The 19,871-nt window shown below is 34.4% G+C and overlaps 1 protein-coding gene across 3 annotated transcripts in view; it reads left to right on the top strand.

The window, feature by feature from the left end:
- Positions 1-19,871, top strand: part of LOC139973307 (uncharacterized) — a 253,733-nt gene that overhangs the window by 136,012 nt on the left and 97,850 nt on the right. The window lies entirely within an intron of this gene.

Raw genomic sequence — 19,871 nt, 5'->3', positions numbered from 1 at the left:
TTATCTTTAAAGCAAATATTTGCAAAAACTGCCCATTTTCCGAAGAAAAAAAAAAGAAAAAAAATTTACAACTTTGTATTGAGTGGTAGCAGTGACTAATTGTAACACAGTGTGCTGTAATGTAACCATCAGCCATCCAACCCATATACTGAAGGGGGGGAACATGAGGGGGAAAAAATAAAATCCGAACGCAATGGTATATTCAGAATCAACAAGAAAGAGGCTAAGTAAATGTTAGCGTTTCAGTTAGTTTAGTAAAGGGAAGCTGGCTTTTCAACGTTGATATGATGTAGTGTCTGTACGGACAGGAGGCTCTCTGCGTCGTCGCCGATACGGCCGAGCTAATTGGTGTGTCATCATACCGAGGTATCCAGTGGGTGAGTGCAATCGCACGCTCACAGAGAAAGAAAAACCCGAAAATAGTCCTCTGAAAACATATATACCACTGTCTGTGTAGATGTAAAACCCCGACGAATTGTTAACGTCTTTTATTTTTGTACGAAAATAATTCCAATAGACGGCGTCTCTTCTTGTTAGATAGTAGGCGAGAAATGTTAATTATTAGCCTACATTGTCTGTACTCGAATCAGAGATTTTATTCATGCCAAAATAAAAAATTAATGAAATAAAAAAATATATATATAAATATGTATATAACACCAAGATTTCTATTCACAGAATGTGTTATGATATTACATATCCCTACATTAATTCATATACATTTGAAGGTATTTATTTCTCTCCATCCAGAATATGTATTTTGTCGTACCATCAAGTTCGTGATATCTGAAAGGTTTTTCCAATTAATGTAAATAACAGAAAATTAATGGGAACCGGCATTCAAATAGTTAAACATGTTGTTTGAGAAAGACCAAAGAGGGTGTTTATTTATCTTTGTTATTTGGTTTTTTTGTTTAAATATATTTTCTAAATGAGGCAAATTGTACCTTTAGCAACAAATATCCTTATTTCAAAAACTATAAAGCAAATACGTGAAAAATATGAATTTTTAGACCTCTCCAGCCTAACTGGAATTTTTTTCTATTTGTACCCCTAATTTTTAAGCTTTCCCCCTTCTGTCTACTCCAAAGCCTCCTTTTCTTTGTTCCTTGTTTTTTTGGGGGGGGGGAAGGGGGGTGGAATTAAACTAAATTTGATAAAAAGATAAAAAAGAAATTCTTAAGTAGATATTGTGCAGTGAAATAAATTTGTCCTGTTTTTGTGAGATTGAATCAAACAAAAACAGTAATTTATAAAAAGTATTTAAAGGAAAAAAAAAACAGTACTTGTTTAATTATTACTTCCTGTCAATGTAAACAATTTTAAGTTTAATAGAAATGTTGGCTAATAAAAGTACGTATCATATCTCTGGTCAGTTTTTGAGATGTGAGTTTAATATCGTGAACGGAAGGAAATATAAAAACATAATCATCTTTTCCTCCGTCGTCATTCGAAGGTTGAAATTAACAAGAAAATAAATTCAAGCTCTTTTATAGCGGTGCTTAAACATGACAATTAAATTTGCAATTATCAAAGGTTATGAGGAGGATTTAATTACGACATGTTTCGGTTACCCTCCTCGTTGGAAGAGCCTGAACTAATTCATCTCGACAAGATGAAGCAGCCACAGCTGTGAGAGGAGGAGATCGAGAGAAGTCTCTCTCTACCGGCAGCAGCTGCCGAAGGAACTTGCTCTGGACATACGTTAAGCTCTCCTTCATAGACGTGTAGCTATGTCCATTTCTAATTTCTCACCTCAAACCTCAGCATTTGAATTCGCTCTTCGAGCTATGCAAGAAACAAAATAGAAATTATTTTTTGAGTCCTGTGATTTTCCTTTCCAGTTTAATATTCTCTTTTGTTTTTTTTTAGGAGTGTACTCAAAAGATTTAAAATTGGATTTCTACATTCCCACATCCCTTCTTATGTCAAATAAAAGACATTTTTTTTTGGCTGTGTGTTGTTGGCACTTACATTACATGTATAGTTAAATGTTGTAAAGAAATGTCTTAGCATTAAAATATTCAACAAACCAAAAAAAAGAGGGGGGGGGGGGGAGAAATGAACATTTTACACTCAGGGTTTTTATTGTTATAGGGAGTTTGATCCCTTTTGGGAGATTTAGAAATTTTTGAGCATTGTCTGGAGAATTGGAAGCAGAAAGAAAGATATTGAAAGAGATTTCACTCTATCACTGTTTTAGCCTCCATAACAATTTAATTTGGTTTCTGTAGAAATATAGAAAATGAATTCTTGCCCTAAATCATCTAGAAGGACCTGCTCCAAGAAACAAATTTTGGAGTGAAGAATTTTCGGGAAAAATTTCCGTCCCAGAACGAACGTGAGACGTTGCTCGTACACAGTGAATGTTAGAACAAATAAACAGCTTTACAATGACCCATTGTCACAATGAGGCTTATTGTTTTAAGTATAATCAAGCAAAACTTAATAAGTGAAAAAACAAAACCATTATGCTTCCAGGCCAAAGAGCAACAGGACAAACCAAGAACTTCATTTTAGCTAGATCGTTTAAAAAAAAAAGAAACAGGTTGACATTTAAAGCAAATTTGAATGTTTTCTCAAAACGTTTATAAATTTAAGTTCAAGCGTTTATAATGAAGTATTATCAAGCCAACCTGTGATTTTAAATTACCTGCCCAATTTTTAGTGAAAATTTTTAGGTCCTCTTAATTTTTTTTTTAGTACGAAAGTTTTGGCAAGTTTAACAACAGAGAGATAAAATAGTTCTACGAAGTATTGTTGGGGGTCTGAAGGAGAAAACCTTAATATTTTACAATAAATGTGATTTTTATTTTATTACTTTTTCAGTTTAAATCAGAGAAATATTTTTAAAGTTTCATAGTGTTTTCTTCCACTGAATTTTTGGGGGGATCTTTTGTTTTATAATTTCCTTTTGTTGTTATTTTGGTAAATATAGATAACATTTCTGTGTTAGTTATATTTATCTATTTTATCATATATGGAATAAGGTCTCTTGGAGTTATTTACTCTTCCTAGAAAGGAATAACAAAAAATCTGTTTCTTGTATTTCTAAACAGACCTAATTATCGAATTTAAGCAAGAATTCTCACCCTTTTTTTATTCTTCTTTTATTTTCATTCTGTTGTGTTTGGCAAAATTAGAAAACTATCCGAATTGAAATTCCGAAAATGTTCTCATCGTTTTCAGTGTTTTGGTGTAACATTTTTGACATCATTGAAAGACCTGAAACAAACATGTTGAGCATTGGAAACCAAGGTATAAAGAAAACTGAAAAAGTTCTAATTTTTTAATGATCTATTACAAATTAATTATTTTAAAATGTTTAATTGCCTGGAAAAGTTTTGCAGGCTGTGTGTAGCTTAGAGAAATGTCCCAAAGTGCTGGTAAGATTCGATGGGGTGTAGCAAGGAAGGGAGGGTAGAAATTGTATTTTCTAGCAGAGTGAATTATCCAGTCATTACCTTTTCTTTATATCTTTGAAAAGAAGCAAACCTTTTTGAAACAAATAAGAAAATATAACCAGAGCTTAAGCAACTAGTTGAAACTTTTCCATGAAGGTAGTAAGTTGATAAGATCCTGAGGTAATTTCTAAGAATACCTTAATTCTTTCTTCCATTTTAAAGAGGAATTGGCTGTAAGAGATGTATTATTTAGAAAGTAGAAAAGAATAACAGCCATTTTGCTATTATCTTTTGAAAAGAATTTCTTTGGCATATACAGTATGTTTTGTTTTTGTTTTTGTACATTGGAAAACGAGTAGTATCAATTTGGTTTGATGGTCTTGAGATTAACATTTGGAATAGCTAAGGCCCAGCTATATATCTTTCATTCCTTAGTATTTGAAGTTCTACGACAGCTGTTTTTGCCCTGATTTAGGAAATTATTTGGTCAGTGGAACGTAATCAAGAAGAAAGTTTAATTTTCCTGTTTTTTTTCGCCTCCATTTGCCTCCACGAAATTACAAAAGTCAGTCGAGGAAAGATAATTTTTGCTTGTCATTTTTGGAGGTTACGAGATTCCTCTTCTTTCTTTTTTCCTTATATTCTTAAAAGTTGAAAATTCCAAGGATAACAATTCCTCTACTTTTCGATTCCTACTTTTGCGAATCGCAAATCTTAATTCCGTGAAAAGGAAGAGATCTTTAGCAAAATGTCTCAGATATTTTCATACGAAAACAGGAACAAAATGATCCCATTGCAATAATTCTTTATTATTTGTAAATTATAGTCAATTCTTTAGAAATTCTTCAAATAATATGATGTATCTGATGTTGTAAACTGTCACGATTTATAGATCAATACGATGAAGCCCCCCCCTTGCCCCCCCCAAAAAAACGAAAAAAACTACTTTTGTTTGAATTAGTTTGCTAGTATAATTGTTGTTCATAAAAAAAAAATAAGAAGCTTTCGTAGTTTTATAGTCTCTCTTTGTAAATAGATTTTCCGGTAAATTGTATTTGATTTAAATACATAGTGATCAATCATAATAAAGCGGATGTCATTGCAGATAACAGGAAACATGGAAGCAGACTTTATTAATAACCTTTATTTTCTTAAATAGTAGGATCAAGTTTCATATTAACTGATAAAATATTCATATGAAATAACATATGTAAAACACAAAATAAAGGAAAAGATTTCTGTTAAAAAGTGTTGCCTCTATAAAAGTTGAAACAAATTACTGGCCCGTGTTCCATTATCGGGTAATGGGAACCTCTTAAACGACTTTGGAAAAGAAATATGCATATAGTAAAAAAAGAAGAAGTAAATAAATAAATAAATAAATAAATAAATAAATAAATAAATAAATAAAATAGAAAAAATAAATATTGATATAGATATATAAATAGATAAAACAGAAAAAGTAAATATTCATTTATTGCCCAGATTTCCTTTTTTTTTCAAATTGGTTTTACAGTTATAGCAACCTGTTGATATAAATGTATCAAATATTAAAATAAAATATCTTTTTAGTCATGTTATCGAGAAAAAGACAGACATATAAAAGAAAGATGGATTGGTGGCCATTTTTTGAGTGAAACTGGTTAGTTTAAAAATAACCATCCCAAAACAGAATGGACACTAATAAATTAAATATTTTCATATTTTTTTCAATAACAAATGCCACTAGTAATATTTGCTTCTCCTATTTTTGCTGTGTTCAAAGTGTTTTCTACTTTTTTTAATTAAAAACTCTGTTCTCTAATTTTGAAAGAAATTCATTTCAGTACCCCCATGAACTGCAAAAATATTAAATCAAAGATATTATGGGAGTTGGAAAAAGTTCACAGAATTCTGGAACTAAAATTTGAAATTTTAGCTGGAATTAGTCTGGAATAAATCTTTGCAATTTACTATCCCTTTTAATAGTCTTTTGGTTGTAAAGGTATGAACTTAATTTCCAGTGTTTGCATGAATTACATTTTTGAGAAGTGAGAATTAGGGTTAAATTCTGGCATTGAATATGTCAGTATCAATGCTGAATATATCAATGAACAGCCATGATGAAATCAGGTTTTCTGAATTTTTCTGAAATGTTTTCCAATTTGTCGGCAAAGTTCCTAGGTCAGATGAGAAACATGTTTAATTTTTCTCCCCACCCCCTCCCCTCTCCCCAAGAAAAAACTACCATGAGAAGGTAAATAGAAAGGAAAATATATATACTGTACTTTGACTCTTCAGTGATTTGCAGAACTTGCCCGTATATTTCAAAGAGATCTTTAATTGACATAGGATGGCAGGAATTAGCAAGTTGGAAACAGAAAGTAAGAAAAAAGGGCCAAGTGAATTTTGAGGTGGTTTTGCTATGTTTATTCTTGTTGTATTAACCAGACCAGACCAGTTTATCAACATAGTGGTCTGTTGGAATTAATACAACACAAGTACAGTATTATGAGAGATTTATTTCAGAACGGGTGTGAACTTTACACTGTAATATGTGACAATTAATAATGGCCTCCTTTTTTCAATACATTCATTTGGTAGAATTGGAAGATACTGTAGAATTGATATATAATTGACAGAAATTGGAATGTTCTTCAGAACTTGGGGTACAGTTGGTATAGAATTGTCTGTCCTAGCATGTATGTACAATGAAACTCTAGTACAGTAGTATATAACACGTCAGTGAAAATCAGATTGCATCTGAATTAGGGGAAAGTAATTAGTACAGTTTTGTAAAAAAGATCTAATAATTGAAGGAGTTTGCTGTAAGGAAGCAACTATGAGACAAGGAATCAGTTTATAAACTTTTGAAAGCAAAATTTCAACAGAATTTCAAGAATATTTTCTGTATCAACAACGCTAACAAATATCAAACAATTTTTTGTTCCATAATGGTCATTTGCATAATGGAACGAGCTACGAGTTCAATCCGCAATGTAAATGTCTGTACGTTCCTAATTTTAAAATACTATTGTTTTTTTTTTGTACAAAGTCCTTGACACTAAAATGGTCTGTAGTTTCCCCTCTCTAGATAGAATTATATGTTGTTTGAAATCTTCCCTTCTTCTTTCTTTTATCTTTTTAAAAAAAAAAAGAATTTCCTGGTTTTACACATTTCTTCCGCTTCCATGATTTGAAAGCTTCCCTCCCCTTCCGGCAGTCACTCTCTTTGCCTGTCAATGTTGTTAGTTCAATTTGAATCCATTTTGGCAAATTGTCATAGGTGTACAACACTTAGGGTTAATTGTCTTTCTTCTCCTAGCTGTGATACATTTTCAAGAAAAATCAAGGGAAAAAAGAAATTTCACCTCAAATCTATTGGTTCTTTTCCTTTGGACTGATTTAAGATCAGACATTTTCTTTTCTTTCTTTCTTTTTGTGGGTCAAGTTTTGAACTTTGGTTGTCGGACATTCATTCGGGCCATTAAACATTTCTCTCAACTTTTTTAAGTCGTTTTTTGTCAGTGTCCGTGGTATTGAGTCACCATATTTTCATCATGAAACTAAAATTGCTATCTGTTATAGATTTTTACATATCTCTGTTTTAAATAGTTGCAGCTTGAAAATTGAAGAAGACCACTTTTCTTCCCAAAAAAAAAATAAAAAATAAGTTTACTTTGTAAATAATTTTGTTTTATAATCTGTAAGAATCGATAGAGTTACAGAAAATTTGAGGAGGCATAATCTTAAAAACAAATGCAGCTGCATTGTTTGTTTGATGTTTTTTTTCAGGTTAAATTAACCTTAAATATCCGATTAATTTCTATTGCTTCTTTTTCAAAAGATACAAAGATAATATTAAACTTCAGAAAAATATGGAAGTCATATTAAAGTTGTTTTAAATCTACTTCTAAGTTATTTTTCTAGACTTTTAGGAAAGTGAGAATAAATAAATTGTGTAATGACAAGGTAAATTTGTCCATGCACAAGGTATGACCACTCCGATAAATTCATGCTCTCATGAATATTCACGATTGTTGGCGACCCGCCGAGAGGTGCGAGAATAGTATCACCCGGCAGAATTATCAATCCAGACGATATTTTCCTTCATTAAGATAAAATGGCATCTACCTCACCGTCCGTCTTAAGGGATCGATGCACGGTTAAAAATATTTTCTGTAAGGTATAAGCCAAGAAATACATAATTAAATCATAATAATAACTTCAGAATAGAATATTTCTTTTGCTAACTTTTATTGAAAAGACAATTAGAAAGAAATATCAATTTTACTTATTTTTTTTTGAGTTAAGAGTAAACTTCAAGAAACAAAATAACACAAACAGAACGAAGGTTAATGCGAACAAAATGATAGTTTCATTAACTATGTGACCAAAACAGAATGAAAGAATTAGGGACAGGAAAACTTTAAAACTTATGTTCTGAACCCCCCCCCCCCCTCTCGAAAAAAAAATTATATATATATATTGAAGGCCATATTAAAGAGAAGTGCATTTTATACAACTATTTCTGTTGTGCAGTATATCAGTTGGTTATTTCAGTGATACATCTGATAATCTCAAAACAGTTATTTGCGTTTTGTGAATTTAAACAGATTACTTGATTAGAAAATACAGCTTCCTTTTCACTGGCAAAATTTGTTCGGGAAAAGGTTATTGGAGTTGATCCCATTATAAAATCCAAGAATATTTGTCAACTAGACTCTTGGTCATAGTCTTAAGTTGTTTTCATGTTTTGTTTTTCATATAAACTGAAATGTTTCTGAAACGGCGTCAATCGGTGTTTCTTCATTTACTGGCAACATGATTTGAAGGTTTAAAGCAGTCACTGTATGCATGGTAAATAGAATATTGTTGTGTCATTATTAATGATTGTGTCTTATAGAAACAGATCATGTTCACTTACGATTTGAGCAAACATGAGATGGAAATTAATAACCGGGGGGGGGTTTCAAGCCGATGAAATTATCAAAATGTAATGTCTTTTGTAGTGTTACGTTTAGGATGTTGTAAAGAAATCAATTGAACAATAAGACAGAAGGGTGGCAATTATCAGATACAAAAAAAAAAACAGTTTTAGGATTAATTTAATGTACTGGAGACTGGTAGTTTTAGAACTGCAATCAGGAAATAATTATCGTGGTTCAATGGATGCACGGGCATCAAAATAATTGACTTCAGATTGTAGGTATCACTGACTAATAATTGCTAAATGTTTTTGATAGCATGTGCTCTACTGAAGATTTTAATGTTTCAAATTATCCCCAGCTATTATTGAAAACAATATTAGATGTACACTTCTAATTTGCATATAACATTCTGGGCTTTTAGTTTAATAATGTTATTTTCATCTCATTTTAAGGAATTTTACCCAGGTATGGTTTGCGTCACTCGACGCACCTTCTTTTTGAGGTTCGGTCGTCGGTTTGATGAAATCTGCCGAATAATTACGGGGAGTATGCTTGAATTATTATAATAATAATGCAGACACTCACTGGCATAAATGTTTTTGTCGCCAACTAAAGGAATAAGAAGGAGCAATTTAATGTTGTTTTTTTTCGTAAATGACTTCACTTCCTAGTCTGTACCCTTGGCCACGTATAGTATTAATTGCAACGCAAAAATCAAAAAGTTAAGTTAAAACGAGAAAGAGGAGCATTTTACCTCATTTTTATGAAATCAAAGTAAACGGCTGTTAAAGAATGTGATGTTATATTTGACCTATATTGTAATGTTAATTTATTAGTATTACATATAAAATTTTTTTTACAAAAATAAACTGGAAAAGCTATAATAATACCCTGCGGCATTTATCAGTTTCGAACATTCACGCAACTCAAAAAAAAAAAAAAAAAAAATGGGGGGGTGGTTTCTTTTGTTAAGAGTTTCTGGTTGGGGTTTTGTGTTCTTTAGATACAGGTTCATCATTTCTTTGGTTTATTGGTCAATGTTTAGACTTGTTGTTTCCTGATTGGACCATCTGGGTAGAGATGTTATCATGGATGATGAGAGTCTAGTAGACTCTGTCAGATCTGTTAACATTAATTTCTGCATCACTGCTGCAGATGACATCTGCTTTCAGAATTAACAAAAAAAGAAAAGAACACACTCATAACTTATTCAATCGTTTACTCAGTGTTTCATATGTGTGATGGTTTGAAACCATCTAGCAACTATTAGAGTCATACAGTAACTTTTGTGTCAAAAGCAAAAACTGAAAAGAGAAGGAAATTTCCCTCTCCTCCCCCTCTCCCCCCCCAAAAAAAATAATAAAGACACATTTTTGTGTGTTTGTAAATAAGTCAAGATTCTGATATTTTGTGCTGCTAATTTTTGTCATTTCTATAAAGAATTTCCATTTAACAAATTTAAATATGGAAAGTAAGCCTGCTGGGGGGAGGGGGGGGGGGAGAAGCCAACGGTTACTGTTTTCCAACCTTATCTACCTGTTACATAACTCCCAAGTCTATGCTCTATTAAATAATTTGTAACAAAATGTTATTGACTCATGATGTCAGCCCTCTAGACAAGACTCACCCCTCCTTACCCTCCCCCCCCCCCCACTCCCTATACCCTCATACATCTTCTTGCCCTCCAACCTTTCCTCTTAATCGCCATGATGACCCACACACCACCCATCCTTTACTATTTCATTGCTAGAGAGTATTTAATCTACTTTTTAAAAATTATTTAAAATATTTTGGCTTTCCAAACTTGCAACTTTTAAACCTTACAATTAAATTTTGCAAGATTTAATGGCTTTTTATAGTGTTCCTCAAATATTTTAAAGAAGGATTACCTCGATGAAAATGTGATCAGTATTAGACAAGAATTTTTTTTTTTTTTTTTTTTTTTGATGGTCATGATTTGTGATCCCAATTACTAAAGTGAAAACTTAAAAGTAGTAGAAACCCCTTTTGGATTTATTTATCAATACTATCTCTCTCTGGGTGTTGTTGCCTCTATTAACGTGACTTCTGTTATTTCTCACCTTGTTAATATTTCCATCCTAAGGATATGTCGATCTCGAACCATCTTATGTCAAGTTCGTTCGTCTCTGTTTAATTACGCTTCCATTCCGAGCGAATCAGCGCACAGTTTAAACTTGACCGACGAAAAGCGGGGGGAATCTTGACCACTAGCTGATACGAATTATTGACCAGATATCGGACAAGGGGAAATTCCCATTACGATTGTGTTTTTTTTTTGCCTTCTATTTTCTTTACTATCATCGACGTTCATAACCTTTCACCTATTGTCAGGGGAACAGTGTATCTGTTTACAGGTCACTAATTAGACAAAACGAAATGTTTGTCACCAACCAATTGAAGGCAAGCTGGGTTCAATTTACATCTCTTTTGGGTGCCTTGAGATCCCCCTTTGTTATATTAATACTCATATATGTCACCTGACAGTGTGGTGTTACTGGTGTTGTATAGCTCTAATTTTCAAGTGTAAACAGTACAAGTTGCTATAATCAAAATTTCCATTGATAGTGAGTAGACAAATTTTAACATGGCTGACTTATTCTCTACAGTTGTATTTGTTCGACAGCGAGCTCTAACTGACCCCCAGTCTGTCATCGTAGACATCTTTGGTTGGAGGTTAAATACAAAAACATTGTTTTGCTTGGCCTGGTCTTTGTGTTGCTTGTTTGTGGGTCTGTTCTCTATTCCCAAAAATTTGTCGTTAGCAAACAAACAAAATAAAAGCTATTTAAGAATTCCAATTCTTTTAAGGTTTGTTGAAAGTCTCAATCGAGTTATTCACGAGAGCAAAAATAGAAACGAAATTAGGTGGACAATTTTTATAAACTATGAGAATGTCACATCGCCCATGCAGCTAAGGGATATAAAGTGGTTGTATAACATCCCAGAGAATGCACATTACCTAAATTAGGGTGAGTTGAAAGGCGTTGGACAATATCTTTTAACTACAAACCTAAATGCACACGTTAGCAAGTGTGCTTCTGCAGTCTGTGAGTGTTTGGTAAGTTTCCGCGGAGCAAAAGGTTTTATAGAAATTTCCGGATAATACCGTAAATACTTTTTTTCTGTATTTTCATTCTGTTGCATAGCACCAAGATATTAGGCTCTGGTCAGTATCTGATGTGTTATTTTTCTCGCCATTAAACATACAAGTGTGTATTATTAAAGGTTAGAGCATATTGACACTTTGGTCCTAGCAGGATTTTCTGCAGTTTCTAAACCTTCTCTGAAGCAGACCATGTTTTGATACAAATGTCAGGCATATTATTAAATTGACACATCTTACTAGCTACTCTTCCTTTTTTTACCTTTTTTTTGGGCAGTAGATGTTAAGCAGTTTGTTAACAGTTTTGTGCCCCCCACCCCCCCCCCCTTCATCTATAAATTTGATTAAAGCAAATAAAACATTAGCAAATAGTGATAATCATTGCATCAATGTGAATTAAAGCAACCTTTACTGGGTTTCAAATAATTTTCCAATAAACATCAAACTACTGTAATCCTTAGCTCAACCTAACACACGTTTCATATCAGTTATACATAGCCTAGCCAACTTAAGTTACATATTAGATTGGAAGATGGAATATACTTTAAATTGTGATTTAAATCTGGATTTAGAGCGGCTGTTCTGTAATTTTTACATCTAATACCGACGAAGTAATCACCAAATATTGTTGAGTACCCTTCATTCGAAATTTGCAACAGGTTACAACAATTTGGCAAGTTTATTGGCCATTCAATAAATTACTCCAAAATTTATATCCCACAACTTGTTTTGTCAGTCCTTAGGCCTACTTCCATCTTCCTCTAGTGATTTCTTTCCATATACCCCCACTCTCCTTCCCTTCTTCCCTCCCCCTCTCCCCTGCTGACTATGCATACATGTGCTATTTTTGGAGGCTTCCTTTTGTTAGAGTTTGTAACATAAATGCTTTGAAGAACAGATCATGTTAATTTTACATCTGAATCTGTGGCGCAGTTTTGGAAGCTTCACTCACCATAATGGAGTCAAATTTTGTTTTAATTATTAATATTAGACATATTTAAAGTAAAAAACAGTAATAAGACGAGATCACAATTTTACATTGGTTATGTTGCTGAAACGGACTCTCACTATCGAATAGCATTGAAACATTTATGCAGATAGTCATGGGCAAAAAGCAACTGAGTTAAGTCATGATTTTCTCAAAGATAATGTCAAACGTACTGGGTAACAGTTTTCAACATTAGAGTTACAGCCATGCAGTAGATAATTAACAGAGCTATATATATCTATATATATATATCTATATATATATATCTATATATATCTATATATATATATATATATGTATATATATATATAAATATATATATATATATATATATATATATATAGATATATATAGATATATATATATATTCATTTATATACATAGTACAGTATTCACAGTAAAGTTTCCACTATGTTAACCTCCAAGATGTGATGATGGTATTAGTTGGGGATATTATGTCATGTCTGAACTTGTACCATCAGGCCGTTGGCTGTCACAAATTGGATTATTAGTGAGTCGTTGATGACTTGCGACAGATTTGATTCTGATGCAACCTGGCTACACAAACTATACTGCAATATGAATATAGCTGTCAACTGTTTACTTGATATGCATACTTACTATCTTAAAATGAAAAGAGGAGGGATCAGGGTGAGTGGAGGACACAGTAGGGGGTGGGTGGGGGGTTGGGACAAGCAGTGGATTTATGGAAGGTATTCCATTTGAAACACTTTGCAATGGTGTTAATTCTCTGAACAGATATCTGTATTTGCATACTATAGTGAAATGTACACATGCAGGCAGTTATTATACAGTAGTTTAACTGTGTGTAAGTCTGTTAGGTAATATGTTTCAGCCTTTCTGTGCTTCTTAAGCCCCCCTCACCACAATCCCAAACCCTTCCCCAAGGACATTTGATTGCTTTATTCGACCGACCCTTCTGGAATATGAACGATCAGGGTAGATTAAAGGTGTTACAACATGTGGGATATTACTAATAAAAACTGTTAGGAAAAAAAGTTAGAACTTTCACAGAATAAATGCATAAAAATGTGTTAAAAACAAAATTCCATTGGAATTTTTGTCATATTTTTATAGGCTTGTGGTCATTCCTATATTAATAGCCATGCATCCAGCCCCCCAAAAAAGGGGGAGGGGTGGGGAGGTTGATTTTATTTACTCTTGTCATGAGTAAGATTTTTTGAGGTTATCTGAAAAATAACCCAGCATTGTAGATTATGAACAATATTGTAAAAGATCATTTGGGGGGAATAAATTTAAGATAAAAATTACAAAATACAGAGGAAGGAAAGATGTATGGTTCACTTTTGCTGATTTAGTGCATTTTTACATGATTTCCTGAAGAATTAAAAAAAAAAAAAAAAAAGGAAACAAATTGTTGTCATGACAACAGTAAATCTATTTGGATGATGGACTTTAGGGTCATCTGCACTCTATAATAAAAATACACTGGCTCGCTTTGATTTCATCTTCAGAGGAAAAGCTACCCGTTCATTCTAATTTCCTTCCCGTCCATCATATCGGTTATTATAGACAGGTTACATCTCGGCGGCGTACTGTTTTAGGCGGCACAGACCCATCAGAAGAAGAACCGAGGAAAGAAAGAGAGAAGTAATTCGGTCAAGGACAAAATGTTGGGATGTTTGATATCTCTAGTGGATTAATATTTGTGGTAGGCTGGAGCCACATGCTTTGAGTCATTACCTGTGTAAAAGCTTAAAACAAAATTAGCTCTTTAAAGCAGCTAGATAGATGAGTACCTCGACAGACGAGTCTGTCGATAGATGAGTCCGTGGAAGAAAACTTTGTATATATATATAGAAATGGTTAAAAGGCCAAATGGAATTTCGATTCAAGGATTGGTGGTTCCAGTCCTGGCCAGATCTTTACGTTGTGTCCTTAGGCACGATACTTTAATCTCAAGGGCCTCTAGCTCTTCACCCAGGAGGATGGGGGGGGTGGAAGCTGGACCTGTGAGGTAACTTGTGAGTATAGGTTGCATTGGCCCACCCAGACTGCATGTGGCGTGGGGATGTTGCCCCATGGGATGCATTCTGTAGATGTGGTTTACTGCAGTACCCTGTGGGCGACTGTTTAAATGGCACTCATTTAAGTGTGTGGGTGAGATCCAATGGACGTTACCAATGAACCCCCAGGGGCTTACTGTTGTAAAGTTTAGGAGAAGGCCCTGGTACTAATTAACACAAGACTGAAAAAATCTTCAGCTTTTAACTTTTAACTTCACTGGACCAGTGTACTTTATTTTAGGGTTTGCTATGTATTTGTCTGATAAACTGACCGTTAATTGCTTTAAAAAAAAATCAACACTTAGGCTATAGGCTAGACCTGTCACACTCTCAGAGTGGCAAATGTTCCTAGCCTAACCTACATATCAGTATCCCAGATTAGCTCTTTTCAACCGAATCTTTGCGCTGTTATCAAATTATACTTGAGTGAATTTGTGTTCAATATTGTTGATGTCATAATTGCAACAGGAGGTGAAACAAATTGGCGAGATATCCTCAACAAACATGATCTGTGTAACTATGAAATAAGATGACTACCAAAAATATTTCCAGCATGATGCACTTTGCTAAAGATTGTACGCATCTAAATTATTCTGTATATTCATGATTGGGGGGGGGGGTGATGAAAGGGTGGGTAAAGAAGGGATTAGATTTAATGTCAGCTGAAATAATTCAACCTCTCAGTGAGAGAAAACTAATTTGTTTGAGGTTAAAATTGATTATAGTTTATATAGATTGTAGTTTGAAGTTTTGTCCTACAGTGACCTTATCCTGATTCCTGTCAAAGTTTAATATTCCAGGGATAAAAATGTGCACTCTTGTTGTCCACTTTAGAGTTTTCAGCTCAAAAACTTTTATTTCCAAATGAGGAAATGGTAATCATCTTGTTTAAAGTTAGGACATGGGCTTTGACAGGTTTGCGTATTATTAGGCTAGTCGAGGGAGTGGATTTCCTGGTGTATCCTGTTTATTTGAAAGTGATATTTCAAGGACATCATGCAGTCAACAGTTTGAGGTTTCTTCTAGAGCCAAAATTCTAGAAAGAAATAAAGAGAAAAGAAAAAAAGGGTAGCGAAAAAGGGTACCTGGGTGGAAAAAAATTGACAGGCCTTTTAATTGGAACGGCCGCCATTTATGGTATTTTTAACTTGCCATATCTTTAATGAGGTGTCAATCTTTTAGAACAGACAAAAAAAAATTAATATATTGTGGCTGTCCTTCCTATTTTAGTTTTCCGTGCGGAGAAATCAATGTTGCAATTATCACGCCATGCAAACCATTTTTGTCTTCTTTTTGTTGAAAGTTTTTTCATCCGTGATAATCACCGTTATTTATGATATTTTTCATCCTTTTTGAGCCTGGCAACGCTTCATCTGTTTTCATTTCTGAGATTGACAGGGAGGAGATGAAAAGAAACATTTGATTTGATGGAAGATCACACTCTCTCTCTTGTTGTTCCATACTGTTGTCAGAGCTGTACGCTCAAGTATTTGATAACGAGTGAATGGATTGGTTCGGAGGTTTAGGATACATGATTAGCTAGTTTGGAGAGACCTGTTTTTGAGAGTGTTTTTGAACTGGGTTAGATATAGATAGACTTACTCTCATGTCCGGATGATAGAGATTCTACGAGAATTGCATTGTCGGCATCTTTTCTTGGATGTGGTCAAAGTGATGACAAAATCTTCCGGTATAATTTGTTTGTTTGTTTTTGTTTTGTTTTTTGGTCTAAGCGAGGTCTTGTGAAAATAGCTTTTGATATGAGAGCGCTGAGAAGGAAGGAACTTGAAAACATCTTCGTTTAATACCGTCATTGGGAGCGTAATCTCAAACTTGGGATGATTTAAGATCCCGCGACTTTTGAAAGGCAACAGGATTGAGGCCGCCGTTCCCCTTTTAATATTGGATTGCCCCTCAAACCCGTGAGAAGGCATTTTTGTTAAACAGGACAGATGAGAGTTGATTTAGAAGCCAGCCAGCTCTGTCCTCGGGATCCGCCGCTAAGGAAATGTTTGTTCAATCCTCGCGACGAGAAATGGAGTAAACTGCTCCTGCTCCATTTATAGGTACTACGTTGTCGTCGTCGTCGTCGCGGTATAAAACTAGACAGCGCTTCAGCTAATTCTCGCCCATGTTTCGTTCGTCGTCTATCAAGCGTTTCCTTCTGTCGAGCTGTCTAGACCGATAGCTACTTTCATGAATAAATACATATTCCAAAATATTTTTGTTCTTTACAAAATTTGATGGACCAAAATACGGGAAAGGATTTACGAAGCAAATATCTGCAAGAGAAACAAAAACAGAAAACAAGCGATACTAAGATTGTGTTTTTTGTTTGTTTTAGTTTTAATAGTTGAATGAAGAGGATAATTGGAAAAAGCAATGTCTGTTTCTTTGTTAGATAATAAAACTATGGCCATGAATATTAAATTAATCAGAGATAAGAAATAAAGACTGAAATATGACAGTTTACAATGGAGAATTCTAAATACACTGACCATGTTGGTCTATCTGCCTCACATAAGCTGCTATGTACTTAACTGGTTGCAACTGGAACTTTCAATCAAAGACTATACGAGCGTGATGAATCATACCGTCGAGACTTGGCCGACAAACTGCTGCCAGAGAGAGACACATTGGTAACATTGTTAGGGCCTATACCAATAACTTGACTACTGGATTAGTATGGTAGGCCAATTAAACTACCTACATATATATCTATTCATGGTAAGCAATAGGCCTAGCCTATTACATTTTGTTGGGCTTTTGAAAAAAAAGTTATTCTTTTTGTTTTCTTTTTTTTTATAAATGAGGAGCCCTGCCGATGAATTTCAAATGACAGTTTGCGAATAAGTTCTCTCGCAACAGGACACTTGAAAGTTTTTACATGATATTCTGTCGGGTTAGTTGCAACTTGCTCTCAAACCCTGAGAGGAAAATGTCTCATATTTTTGACAAACTGTCAGTGCATACTGCTCATACTGCTCATTAATAGGATGTGATGTGTTCCTTTTGAATCTTATATAATAATTCAATTCATGATACAAACTTTGAGCATTTGTTGCAGTGATTATATTTTCTCACAGTTGCCAATAACCACAAGGTCAATTCACATTGTAATTCTTTTCCATCAAAGGGGCACGTGTGTTTCAAGTTCACTTCCTCCCCCACCCCACCACCACACACATACTCGTTTGTACTGGAAACGTCACAATTCTACAAGTAAAACTTTAGGCCATGAAAAATGAATATTCTAAATCTAAACATAAATTCTCAGAAACAAGAAAGGATACATGTGAGTGGTCAGATTAGGCATTAAATTACCATAAGTTTAAAACTTAGTAGTAAATCACATTAATAGCCGTAACTGTGTAATGTGATGTTTCTTGATCATGTTAGGATATACATGTAGGCCCAGCACTGGTTTAAACTTTTGACAGTCCGAGCTATAGTTTCTGTTATTCGTATGTAAAGTATTAAACCCTCTGTGTCGATTCAAAGAGAGATTTGTTTCACCGTGAAGCGATCGTTCGATATGCAATGACAAACTGTTGTCTTCTCCAAAAACTACCGAGGTGACCGTTTGCTATATCCAGACATGCTTTATTGTTAGTAACAATGTGTCCAGTTTGGATGGAAGTCAGTCACACGAATGGGAGAGCAAGAAAAAGATAGCTGCATGTTACAGGAATCGGAGAGGCTGTCATGTATGAAAACAGATGAGGATGTCAATATAAACTAGACAAGAGAAATCACAGATAGCTAAGAACGCTATTAATGTTTGTAGAAAATTTAACGTTAGAATTCCTGCTGGATTTAAGATCCCCCCCCACCCCCAAGCAGAAAAGTTTCATATCAAATCAAAATGTCTGTTATATGTGTGAGAAGAAAAAAAATTAACACTAAAATATTTTATATTTTTTTATGATTTTTTTCCCTGTGAATAAGTAGTATAACCATTTAGTGTACAAAATGTTATACTTAAAGATCACTACAGTAGCATTAACAGTAACATTTTTTTGGCTTTGGAAGGTAAAAAATATGTGTCTCCATCTATGTACAGTCTCACAGTGTGTAGCTTACACCTTTGTCACAAATCGAATTGAAGCTTATGCATATAATAAGCCCGAAGTCACAGCCACGACTGTGTCCCGTAACATGGAAATTTGTAGACGACGTACATCAATGCGTTTTTTTTTTTTTTACCGCCCCCGTTTATTGTATTGCTTGTACTTTTTTTGGGGTGCGAGCAATTATTTTTAGACACCCATCCTAGGACTGAGCTGGCAATCGAGTCAAGCGCTTCTGGCCATTTAGCCTATTTCTCTAATTAGTCAATGTTCCTAATGAAGGCTTGCCGTAGCCCCCGTCGCTGATTTCTGCAAAAAACTGCGGCTGGGATTCTCCGCGCAGTGACATCATGCCTCGTACCTGACGAAGGCCTCCTGATGCTTGATCGAGGTCTGGCTTTGTGGTTTCAGCGCTGACATGACGGGCAAACCGCGACTGCATGAATGTCACGCATGTTTTACAAGGGCACCTCCTATTGGCAAGTCTCCAACAGGCCTCCAAATTTATCACTATCTCGGAGACCGTTCCACATCTCTCTCTCTCTCTCCCTTTTTTTTCTTTTTTTTTGTCGTCTCCTTGAAAATTGAATGATACCTAAATTGTGGACGGTCCCAGGGTTTCTGACAGGGCCCATCCATTAGTATCCCCCCCCCGAAAAAGGAAATTTAGGGAGTATAATGAGAAGAATGATAAAGACCTGATCTAACCTTTGTTTAATGACATTGATTCCTACTCGATGTCACTTTTCCCCCCCTTTTTTTGGGGTTCTCGGCGTTGTTTTCGTCGAAGGGAAGAAGTTTCCAGTACGTTATTTCTATATGTATTGAAATTTTGTAAATATGCTGTAAATTATGTCGTAATGTAACTGGAATATTTCTCTATGATCGGCTCTGATTTAAGAATTGAAAAAGGATTTTTTTTTTCCGGATTTTTTTCTTTTGTGATGGTAGCAAACTCTGTTAAATAGTTTCTACACCAATTTGGGGGGAGGGAGGGGGGGTGGCAAGAATAAGATAACGAGAGGTGAGTTTGAGGAAAATTTAGTCCACGTTGGGGTGGGAAGGAATGGACGGAAGGGAAGGGGGAGGTGAATAACAATGGAGGGAGGGACTTTATAACTTAGAAACAAAGTAGAAGAACCACTTGATATATTTGATACGGTGATGTTGATAAAACTTTGATCGAAAGAATGTGATCGTTGAAAATATAAACAAAGAAGAAGAAATCAAATGTTCATGCTATCAGCCTGATCGTGGAAAATGTTGTCTTTTTTAAGACAGGATCGAATATAGTTGTCATATACAGAAGCTTAACATTGTAGGAGGT

The sequence above is a fragment of the Apostichopus japonicus genome, chromosome 9 (genome assembly GCF_037975245.1).
Source record: "Apostichopus japonicus isolate 1M-3 chromosome 9, ASM3797524v1, whole genome shotgun sequence".
NCBI lineage: Eukaryota > Metazoa > Echinodermata > Holothuroidea > Aspidochirotida > Stichopodidae > Apostichopus > Apostichopus japonicus.
This window is presented reverse-complemented; position numbering and strand designations above follow the sequence as displayed.